The sequence below is a fragment of the Macaca mulatta genome, chromosome 1 (genome assembly GCF_049350105.2).
Source record: "Macaca mulatta isolate MMU2019108-1 chromosome 1, T2T-MMU8v2.0, whole genome shotgun sequence".
Classification (NCBI taxonomy): domain Eukaryota; kingdom Metazoa; phylum Chordata; class Mammalia; order Primates; family Cercopithecidae; genus Macaca; species Macaca mulatta.
In genome coordinates this window covers 83,177,375-83,189,281 of record NC_133406.1, presented here as the reverse complement: position 1 = coordinate 83,189,281, position 11,907 = coordinate 83,177,375, and the positions used below count along the sequence as shown (strand labels likewise).

The 11,907-nt window shown below is 50.5% G+C and overlaps 1 long non-coding RNA gene across 1 annotated transcript; it reads left to right on the top strand.

Annotated features, from left to right (window-relative positions):
- Window positions 1–6,426: 6,426 nt before the first annotated feature.
- On the top strand, window positions 6,427–10,182 carry LOC144329726 (uncharacterized). The gene is made up of 3 exons (XR_013395346.1): window positions 6,427–6,597; window positions 9,249–9,408; window positions 9,851–10,182. It is a non-coding gene; the product is annotated as an uncharacterized LOC144329726 (long non-coding RNA).
- The last annotated feature ends 1,725 nt before the right edge of the window (window positions 10,183–11,907 follow it).

Sequence of the window (11,907 nt, the reverse complement as noted above, 5' to 3'; positions counted from 1 at the left end):
GAATCACAAGTGGAGAAATGTCAGGTAGTTGACTGGTCTTTGAAGGCAATGGAACCTGAATGCAAGCGCCTGTCTGAATCTCTGTGCACACTTATTAAATGCAGATTCCTGGAGCTCATCATTCAGGCACCTTGAGCTCCTATGAGAGGCTAAGTCCTCTCTCTGTAGAGTTTTCACTCTAGTGGGGAAAAGGCCATTAATAAACAAACAAACGTCAGATATCAATGTTAATAGCGGAAAACAACGGTAATGTCCAGAGAGTACCAGGAGGGCTACTTCAGGTCAGGTGCCAGGGGAAGACCTCTTAGGAGATAACATTTCAGCTCAGATCTGAATGACCAGAGGCAGCTTCCACTGAGAAGGCTTTTGTGGCCATGAGAGTTCCCTGCCCGGCCAACCTCGGGATGGCCTGCAGCAAAGGTATCTGTGCTAAGCTGACTTGAGCCACATTCTCTTCCAGGAATGACCATCTTTATGTTTTAGTTGTGTTCTTGTCACATTCTCTCCTGTTTGTGGATATTTTTGTGATGCAACCTTGTTTTCTTATTACTCACTAATGGAAGGGGGTGAGGAGTTGTTCACTTTTTGTTTGATCTCTGTTCTCTCCCACGAGAACACACGTTCCTGGAGGGCAGGGGTGCTCTGTCTTTTTCCATCTGTGTTCTCATACCCAGCACAGGTTCTCAGTAAATATATGTTGAATCAACTAATGGCACAGCATCAACTGCTACCAAATTTAGCTACTGACTGATTCCTGGCACCTGTTATAACAAATAAACATGACTGTGTGTGATGGAGCATTGCCAGCTTCTGATGGATGTTCTGTTTAATCCAAATGTTAGACTGTGAGGCACATTTGCAAGAGTGCAGGTTTTAGTAACTGCTCTTCCTGTAGAGTGCTGTGTTCTTTTGTGCATAATATATAATAGTTAGTTAGCATTAAAATATGCTGAGAGATTTGCTACATGTCAGAAGTCATGCCCAGTGCTTAATGCATTATTCCTATTTACCTGTAACAAGTCATATTCATGAAGGTGCTATCATTATTCTCATTTTATGGATGAGGACACTGTGGCAGCTAGAAGCACTCACTTGCCCAAAGTTGCACTGCTGCCAGATGAGAATCTGGGAGTCTCAATCCAGGAAATACGTCTCTGATATGGTTTGGCTGTGTCCCTACCCGAATCTCACCTTGAATTGTAATAATCCCCACGTGTCAAGGGCAGGGCCAGGTGGAGATAATCGAATCATAGGGGCAATTTCCCCCATGCTGTTCTCATGGTAGTGAACAAGGCTTATGAGATCTGATGGTTTTATAAATGGGAATTCCCCTACACAAGCTCTCTCTTGCCTGCCACCATGTAAGATGTGACTTTGCTCCTCATTCACCTTCCACCGTGATTGTGAGGCCTCCCCTGCCATGTGGAACTGTGAGTCAATTAAACCCCCTCCTTTATAAATTATCCAGTCTCGGGTATGTCTTTATTAGCAGCATGAGAACAGATTCATACAGTCTCCAAAACTGATGCTTTTGACCATGATGCTATGCCCCTTCCTCCAAATGAATATCTAGAAGTGTCCAGCCCAAAGGATTATTCTGCAGATGAGATGCACCCAAACACATATTTTCCTAAGCACCTGAAATTAGTTTTTTTCATTTTTATTGTGGTAAACATACACAAAATTGATCATTTTAACAATTTTTAAGTGTACAGTTCAGTGGCATTAAGTACCTTCACATCGTTGTGTAACCATCACCACCATCCTTCTCCAGAACATTTTCATCTTCACAAACAGAAACTCTATATCTGTTAAATAATAATGCCCCATTCCCTTCCCCTAGGCCCTGGCGACTCCCATTTTACTTTCTGTCTTGATGATTTTGACCAGTCTAGGAACCTCGTTTAAGTGGAATTCTACAATATTTGTCTTTTGTGCCTGATTTCTTTTACTTAATTATGCTCTCGAAGTTCGTGCATGTTGTGGCAGGTGGGGGCATGGTCTTTCTTTAATGGCTGAGTGATATTACATTGCATGAAAATACAACGTTTTATTCATCCATTCATCCACTGAGGGACGCGTGGGTGGCTTCCCCCTTTTGGCTATTGCCAATAACGCTGCTATGAACATGGGTGTAAGAAGCATGTTCTATGTACTGATTAAGGAAATCAAAGCCTCACCCAGAGTGTGTCCTGGGGCTCGAAGGGCAGTTGGGGTCCTGAGGGTGACGTGTCTCCCCGAGCTGGTGGGGAGAAGGTGCCATAATTTTCATGTCCTGCGCTCTCCTCACCCACCACCGCCCTTAGCCATAGTTACACCGCTGCCTTTCCCATCAGACGGTGAGGCCCCGAGGACAGACTGGGGTTTTTTTTGTTATTGCCGCTTCACCGCCCCCGCTGCTGGCCCCTGCAAGCTCCAGTTCCTGTGGTGCACGAGTTCGGCAGGAGAGGGGCCGCCGCACCACTGCCGAACGGAGCCCAGCACAGGTACATAGCGCCAAGATTTGGGGAGAGCACCCTGAAGCGGGGACCCGGAGGTGCGCGCGGGCATGGGCAGCCGGCAGACACTTGCAGCCCGCTTGGCACTGGGAAGCACCCACTCCCAGTCTGCTTTAGGGGGCGCTGCTGCTCTTGGACACCAGAATGGCTGGACTGAGCGTCCCTAACCCAGCTGGGTGCCAGTCTCAGAAGGCGCTATGGCGCTGACACGCAGGAATCCAGGTAGGCCCCCGCGCTGCCCCCGCAGCCTGACCTTGTTTCCTTTCCCAGCGTCTTTCTTTGTTTTCTTCCCAAACCATCTCTGACACGTGGGGACAAAGTGAGGATCAGTCTGAAGGTTTCGGAAGGCCTGGTTCTTCGAAACCTTTTTTTTTTTTAAATTTAAATAAAGGTTCCAGGAGATCCTGTTCTGTCCTAACAAAGGAGTCTCTCAAGGTGTGTCTCCAAAAGGCCACCAGGTCAATGACTCAGTCCTCCAGAGCAGGGAGCTGAACCACAGGGGCTTGCGGATGGCTATCACCGCACACAGGGGGATGCTTCCTTACCCACATTTGCTGTTCAGAGGGTATCTTACCAAACCACAACCGCCTCTGTCTGTGTGGAGGAAGGACAGCAAGCTGCCCAGGGCCACTCTGTGGCATAGCCTATGAGTCAACTCCGCTCTCGGCCAGTCCATGAGCACTTAGTGAGAACCTGCTAGGCCCCACAAGCTTTGTTCTAGGACTGGGCATGCAGTTGCGAACAAAACAGATACAAACCCCTGTCCTGCAGGAGCTGTTCTTCCAGCCCAGACTGATGGGCGTACAAGGAGTGACATATGTGTGTGGTGGAAAGTGCTCTGCGGGGAAGGAAAGGGACTGGGTCTGGTAATGGGTTGCAGTTTTCAGCAGAGTGGTCAGGAAAGGCCTCACTGAAAAGGTAAGACCTGAAGAAGAGAGGGAGAGAGCCTCAGGAGTGTTGGGGAAGTGTTCCAGTCACAAGGGCAGCATGTGCAAAGGCCCTGAGGTGGAATCCAACAGCACAGAGGCCACTGTGACTAGAGCTGAGTGAGCAGAAGGAAGAGCGTCAGAGGAGGAGGCCAGAGAAGGGAAGGAGGATTCTGAAGGGCTGTGTGCACGTTGGTAAAAGATGGTGATATAGTTTGGCTGTGTCCCCACCCAAATCTCACCTTGAATTGTAATAATCCCCATGTGTCAAGAGCGGGGCCAGGTGGAGCTAATTGAATCATAGGGGCAGTTTCCCCCATACTGTTTCCTTTGTAGTGAATAAGTCTCACGAGATCTGATGGTTTTATAAATGGGAGTTCCCCTGCACAAGCTCTCTCTTGCCTGCTGCCATTTAAGATGTTACTTGCTGCTCCTTGTCTTCCGCCATGATTGTGAGGCTTCCCCAGCCATGTGGAACTGTGAGTCAATTAAAATTCTTTCCTTTACAAATTACCCAGTCTCAGGTATGTCTTTATTAGCAATGTGAGAACAGGCTAATACAGACAGGAAGCCACTGGAAGATTTTAAGGGGACAAATGTCGTGACCTTTAACAAGAGAAAGAATCTGTTAAGAAAAAGAATCCCAGGCTGGCATGGTGGCTCACACCTGTAATCCCAGGAATTTGGGAGGTGGAGGTGGGAGGATCACTTGAAACCAGGAGTTCAAGACCCCATTTGGTGGGCTTTGCCTCGCAGGGCAAGAGCAGAGCAGGGGACCAGTAGAGAGCTGTTGCAATAATTCAGGCAAGGGATGGTGGCCGTGGGATTGAGAAGTGGTCACGTTCTTCATATGTAGCATTTTGGAGGTACAGCCAACACAATTTCCTGATAGTTAGATATTTCTTTTCTAACACAGAGTGTGGAAGAATAAAAACTGGACCAGGTGTCAGCAAGTCTGGCTCTGACTCTGGCTCTGCCTCCTACTAGCCCTGAGACATGAATAAGCAAATCAACCTCTCAGAGCCCGTTTTCCTTATTTGTAAAAAGGAGGTGAAAATTATCTGCCCCTTTATTCCTTAGGTAGTTTGTGAGGATCAAAGGAGAAACTGCTGGTGAATGTTCATTGAAAGCCACAGAGTACTGTGAAAACAGGGATTATCCATTCACCCACAGCTGAGCTTTCATCAAATAAAGAAACCAGATGAGGCTGGGAACGGTGGCTCATACTTGTAATCCCAGCACTTTGGGAGGCCGAGGCAGGTGGATCACTTGAGGTCAGGAGTTCAAGACCAGCCTGGCCAACATGGTGCAACCCTGTCTCCACTGAAAATACAAAAATGTGCTGGGTGTGGTAGTAGGCACCTGTAATCCCAGCTACTTGGGAGGCTGAGACAGGAGAATTGTTAGAACCCGGGAGGTGGAGGTTGCAGTGAGCCAAGACTGTGCCACTGCATGCCAGCCTGGCCAACAGAGTAAGATTCCATCTCAAAAGAAAAAAAAAAAGAAAAGAAAGAAATCAGATGATTTGGTTCAGCGACAATTGTATTTTTGCCCACCAGTGGGTGAAAACCTTGGGGAGGAGTTGCCAGGGGTATTGGCCCCTTTCTTTCTGCCTGCCCTATGGGGTGCTGGTGTGCTGGGGTGGGGACTCGCCTCTTGCTTCCCCATGGTCCTGCCAGAGGCGCCAGGAACGACTGTGCCGGTTATGCCCACGCAGGGCGCCTGGGTGAGAGGCCATGGGATGCTGAGATTCAGCCTCGTGCCCCGCTTCAGGCCATGTGCCCCAGTGTGGGCTGCTTCTGCCCCAGGAAGGGTTTGGTTTTGTTTGATTTTGTTTTTCTCCCTAATTTGCATAAGACAGAGGCTTAGGCAGCCCCAGTCGTTTGGGCAGAGAAGGAAAGATGTAGGTAGGGAATGATGTAGTGACCACATCTCTCTCCCTTGAGTGTTTGCTTTAGCCATAGTTTGACAGGGAAAAAAATTCTCAGGAGAAATCTTTTCAACCTGGATGGATGAGGGTGGGAAATGTAAAGTTGGGGCTCCAGGACCATTTGATGCTAGAGAAGGGGCAGCCATGGGCTCCTCCCCCAGCCCCTTTGGAAGCGGCAGCACTTCAGGGAGAGGCGTTTTGGGCTGAGCTGTCACCCTGGGTTCCACCCAGGAGAGGGCTGAGGACTGGCTTCCACCTTGGCCTGAACTCCTGCCTTCTTCCTCCGTTGCCCGGCTCCTTCCTGTCCCTTTGACCTTTCATCTCCTGACTCCATACATCTTGGGTGGTGCCTATGGTTTCACTTGTCCCCTGACTCTCCTTCAGTGGTGGTGTGTGGTCTGTGCCCACCCCCTGGCTTGGTCAGAGGCCGGCAGGTGGGCCTGGTAACCTGGTTCTGGCCACAGGCCACCCTCATTGGCCTCAAACTACAGTGAGGGGGCTGCACGTTTCCAAAGTCACCGTCTCTCCCCCATGTTCCTGAGCCAGGTAGCAGCCAGCTTTGGTACAGTGGGTTCAGCCCTGAGTTTGGTGTGGTACGAGCCCGTTTGTTGCCCTCTCACATCTGTGAAACCCTCCACTTTACCCACCAGGGAAGCAGGGAATCACCCCTCCCTCACCCCTAGCTCCTGAACCTCTGATGGGGTCGAATCCAGCTCAGCAACAGTCTGGCGCACGAGTCACGGGCTTCTCTCTTATCCTTTGTCCCTGGCTGGGACAAGGGGCAAATGTCCTAGCCAGAGTAGCACAGTGAGATGAGACTCTGAAGGGTCTCTGAGTCTGAGGATTTCCCCGGGCCTGGCAGCAGGAAGGATGCAGGGCGTCTCAAGCTGCTGCGGCCTGACAATGAAACCAATCTTCCAGCAGAAGTAGAGGCAAGGGCTGGGAGACTCTGGCTCCAGTGATACCATATGAGTCCCTGGGTCAAGCTGAGCCGGAAGCACCAGCTCTCTCCCTAGACTTTTTGGTTACGTGCCAATAAAGCAGTTTCCTTTTTTCCTTTTTCTCTTTGCAGTTTACTGATTGTTATATACATTGCAGTTCGGAGAGTGCCCCTGCTCACAGCTGTGAGCACAGGCTTTGCACAGGCCGTCTGGAAACCGGCACAGCTACGTTCATCAGAAGAAACAGTCGCAGCCGGATGCGGTGGATCATGCCTGTAATCCCAACCCTTTGGGAGGCTGAGGTGGGCAGATCACTTAAGGTCAGGACTTCAAGACCAGCCTGGCCAACATGGTGAAACCCCATCTTTACTAACAATACAAAAAAATTAGCTGGGTGTGGTGGTGCTCGCCTGTAGTCCCAGCTACTTGGGAGGCCAAGGCAGGAGGATTGCTTGAACCTGGGAGGCGGAGGTTGCAGTGAGCTGAGATCGCGCAATTGCACTCCAGCCTGGGCGAAAGAGTGAGACTCCGTCTCAAAAAAAAAAAAAAAAAAAAAAAAAAAAGAAGAAACAGTGGCTTATGCTCGTACATATTTTATTTATCTCACAGTGTGGTACAATGTCATAGCCCTAGATAACTGGAAAAGACGCCCCCTGGAATTCTGGAGAATCATGAGAAATGTGTCAGGAGCTTGTTCTGCCTTGGAGGGGCCCTGGAGGTGCGAGGCATAGGGGCTGCCCCTGAGTAACCTGGATCATCAGCTTCTGCGGGGCATGGCCTGCACTGTCCTGCCTCCCCGACTTGGTTCTCTCTGTGCCCCCTGCCAGGTCAACCTTCCCATCTTTTCTACTGTCTTCTAAAATCCTGCCCACACTCCAAGGCCCTTCTGGAATGCCACCTCCTCCTGTCACCCTTGCTTGCTAGTCCCCGACATGTGAACTCTATTGCTCCTTTGCCATAAGAGCTTGGCAGTGGTTGAGGGAGGCAGTGCTGCCCAGTGAGCAGAGCACAGTCTTCCCTTCCAGGCGACAGAGACCTAGCTCTGCCACCTTCCCACTGTGTGACTATGGGCATGTCACCTAACCTATTTGAATCTGATTGTCCTCATCTGTAAAATGGGAATAACACTCTCTACCTTGACGTTGCAGGGTTCAGAAAGAAGCAGGGGCCGGGTAGAATAGACCAAATCAACTGCTTGCAGACTCCTGTGCTGTGTCATGGAAAGTTTCTAGGGGCTCCTCCTCTGCCCCAGGTGCTCCTCAGGGGCCAGGAGGACAGGGCGGAGGCAGGTCTGGGCGAGAAGGGTGTGCCTGTGCACTGAGATATGCACCCCTATGGTTGGTGGTCGGCGCCTGCCTTTCCTTGTTCCCAACCCACTCTAGAGTTCAGGCTCCAAGAGAGCAAGGATGAGTTCTGACTCATCCTTAAGCTCAACAGGTGAATGCCCAGCCTAGGAGGTGGCATATAGGATACAGGTGGCCCTATGATTGAATTGAGTAGTGAAGAGTGGGTTTTTTTTTTTTAAATAACAAATTGTGGCTGGGTGTGGTGGCTCATGCCTGTAATACCAGAACTTTGGGAGGCTGAGGTGGGCGGATCACTTGAGGTCAGGAGTTTGAGACCAGCCTGACCAACATGGCAAAACCCCATCTCTACTAAAAATACAAAAAGTAGCCAGGTGTGGTGGTGCACGTCTGTAGTCCCAGCTACTTGGGAGGCTGAGGCAGGAGAATCGCTTGAACTCCGAAGGCGGAGGTTGCAGTGAGCCGAGATGGCACCACTGCCCTTCAGCCTGGGCAGCAGAGTAAGACTCCATCTCAGAAACAAACAAACAAACAAACAAACAAAAACTCCAAAAAGTTATGTTGAGTTAAGCTGAGATCCAAGCAAACAGAGAGGCTGAAAAGAACAAAGTTATGTGGAGTTTTCCCCAAGCACAGCTCCTCAATCTCAGCTTTCCACCCTTTGCTGGGTCCTTCCCTCATTCAGCTTTATGGGAAAGTCTTTACAGAATTCCCACTCTGAAGGTGGCACCTGGGTCACCAAGTAAGACAGAATTTGCCCTTGGGGTACAGAAAGAGTGGGCACCCAAGGCAGGATGCCCCAGGCACCATGAGGATATCCAGACAGGGGGGTCAGTAGCCTGGGACTCAATTAGAGGGAGGCGCTGGAACCAAGACGCCATCCCAGGTTCAGACCCTGAGAGGGTTAACCCTTGCCCACCCCCACCAAGCCTGACTCTTTTCTCACCAGAGTGGACACAACTTGAAAACCAACTGGACTGAGCATCCTTCTCCTAAAATCTCAGCCAGAAGCCAGGATGGAGGGTCCTGGGAAGGGAAGAGATGAGATTTCTGTGATTTTTTTTTTTTTTTTTTTTTTTTTTGAGACAGAGTCTCGCTCTGTCGCCCAGGCTGGAGTGCAGTGGCTGGATCTCAGCTCACTGCAAGCTCCGCCTCCCGGGTTTATGCCATTCTCCTGCCTGAGCCTCCCGAGTAGCTGGGACTACAGGCGCCCGCCACCTCGCCTGGCTAGTTTTTTTGTATTTTTTAGTAGAGACGGGGTTTCACCGTGTTAGCCAGGATGGTCTCGATCTCCTGACCTCGTGATCCTCCCGTCTCGGCCTCCCAAAGTGCTGGGATTACAGATTTCTGTGATTCTAAAACCTTGGGTCTGCCTGCAAACTTCTCTCTGACCCCGGCCGAGAGCTGTGCACATGCTAGCTAGCCCTGTCAGACAATAGCCTAGTGTTCCCGTCACAGTGCCTGGGAATGAGAGGCTTCTGAGGCCACAGAATGATGACAAGTCCCCGGGTTGAATTTACTCTGGGGGGACAAAATTCTGAGAGATTCACAGGTCCTTATCCAGGACAACCTCACAAAGAGCCCTGAAGCTTAGCTTCCTCTGCTTCGTGCGTAGTTTGAGGCATAAACTTTCCTTGTATGTCGGTCAGATGAAGCGAAGGATGAATATTATCCCAGGCTAAAGTAATGAAAAGTCCAGAAGCCAGCGATGACAGAGATGTGTGTGGAAGAAGGCTGTGAGCATTTCCATCAAACCCTGTGGATTTCCGAAGATCTTATCCCGAAGATATGTGTTTGGCCAATAAAACAGTGAGTAAAAATCCATCATATTTCCAGAGCCAAGTCGAATTCTGTGGGGCTGGGGTGAGGCAGAGGCAGAATCAGACCTTATAAAGATGTTTTGAATAGCTGCTGTTCTGGGATCGCAGCCCGGGGACAGTGAATGCTTTCCGAGTCCTCGGATGAGAAGGAACAGAGGGACAGACTGACCATAAGTGGCCACTGTGGTGTGTGCTCAGTTCCAGACCAGCACCTAATTTGGGGAGGGAGAGGGTTCAAGGCTCCAGTGAGACAGTGAGTCCTGGGAGGGAAGGAACTCTGGCCAAGCTGAAGGCAGTGCAGTGGAGTGGGTTAGGAGGGACCCTCGGGGAGGGAAGAACAAGGAGAGAGGGAAGTGAGAGGAAAGGAGGTTTCTTCCTTGTCTAAATCCCAAGTATATATCCTTCTAAGGTCTGTTCTGGCCCTTCCCTAGGGAGTGCCTTCCCCTCTACCTGCCGGTCCCATAGAAAAGGACGTCCTCCCCTGCAGACCCTGGCCTCCGTCACAGCACGCCCACTCTGTGCCCGCTGCAACCTCCTCTGACTCTCCCACTAGACCAGTGCCTGGCACACATGCTCCTGAATGCATGAACGTCAGTCAGCTCTGGGTCCTCGAGATGACAAAACCCCCTGCTCCTGCGTCCTCATGGGGATCTGCACCAGCACTGGGCTGAACCTCCCCCTGCAATCCCTCAGTCACGTCTCCTGTAGCATTTTCTTTCTGGCAACAACATTTGGGGTCATTAAAAGTGTTTTTGAAACGCAACCTTTTAATTACAGGAAGAATACTGCCGCTGGGAAGGGGCCTTTCCTCAAATGCTCCAAGAATTCCTTGGCCAGATATGCTCCAGGGGGAACACAGCCCAAAACGAGCCTGTGGCTGTGATCAGACTCAAGCATTCTGTCAAAACAGGAGCCTGGGAAGGGGGAGCTCAGGGAAGGAAGGGGCGCCCCTCTTGGGAAGAGCAGGGGTGCTGGAGGAAGAAACCCGCCCAGTCCCCTTTGGGCCTAACTTAATGATAGGCTCACTGGCTCTCTAGCATGCACTTTTCCCTAGGAGGTCCCTTGGCCATGACCCAGAGTTAGGAACTAAGGGTCTGCAGACGCCTTCCTCTCCTCCCATATCAGAATATGCTCTCTACCGCAATACATGGTGGCATTGTCTTCCCGGAGCTTTAAGGGCAGCAGGGGCAGCAACTGCCTTCCCACGTGTCTCAGGCTGACTGCATACAGCTCCTCTTTTTGTTTTCAGAAGCCAAAAAGAGCCAGGCAGGCCAAAGTGGGGAAAGGGGGGTTCTAGGAAACACCTGGGGTGGCTGGGCAGAGGTGAGATGTGACCCTGGCTAGCCTAAGGGCTCCCTGTGGCCTTCTATGGTCAGCCTGTGATAAAGGCCTCAGAATTCCATCTCCTGTGATTTTCCTGGGGTACTCATTTCCCCTGCCCTGGGAGTCTAGGTGTTTATTTTTAAAATCCCAAGAATGCTAATTGAGATCAAAGTGACTCTGAAGTTCACCCTGGGGGTGCTGCAATCTGAAAAGGTGTTTTGCAAAGACAATCTTGGTTAGCCCTTCCCTGGCGCTAGGCTGCAGGAAACTTCTCACAGGGAATAACCCACATTGTAATCTACCTCAGGCAGGTGTGCTGCTGGGAAACTCAGTTAATGATGTCTAATCTTTAAGAGCCATGAGAAACTCAGGAGGACCTAGCTGAGATACTTCTCAGACATTTTCTCAAATAAGTGTGGCAGAGCCACTCCTCATCTTGTTCTTCCCAGTCTTAGTTACCTGCTGAGCCAGCTGTGGCAGGTGGCAGGGATCTGGGAGCTCAGAGAGCTGTAGCAGGAGCTTTAGGCTTCAGTTTTTTTCTCCCACTTGATGGCCCCAGACGCCTTGAGTAAATTCTCCCTGCCTGGGGCCCCAGGACGCCTTCGATGTGACTGTCTTAAGGTTATTACTGTGTCTTCTTGTGGCTATGCCAGGATGTTCTGCTTCACCAAGCATTTCTATCCTCAACTGCCATGTCCCTACTGAAACTCTGTGTTCTCTTCTCAAGCAATTTTCTGGTAAAAACATTTTCCTGGCTAGCCTGTAAGCATTGCTATCTAGCTTTTGTGTTAGCACTGATTCAGATGGCCACTACCCACTCTGTGCAGCAGACTTTCAAGAACAAGCGGACTGATAGGCAGGCAGGAGAGCAGAGCTCTCTACCTGCTGGAATGCCCTGAGGTCCAGAGAAAGGATGGACAGGGCATCAGTATCTCTCCCGTGTCTCTCTTGCCTTCAACCACTGACTCACCCATGTTGTTCCTCACTCAGATTAAAACACATAGAGGGGCTGTTCTTAGAGAAAGTCTAACTCGGCTGGGCATGGTGGCTCACGCTTGTAATCCCAGCACTTTGGGAGGCCGAGGCAGGCAGGTCACCTGTGTTAGCACTGATTCAGATGGCCACTACACACTCTGTGCAGCAGACTTTGAGGTCAGGAGTTTGA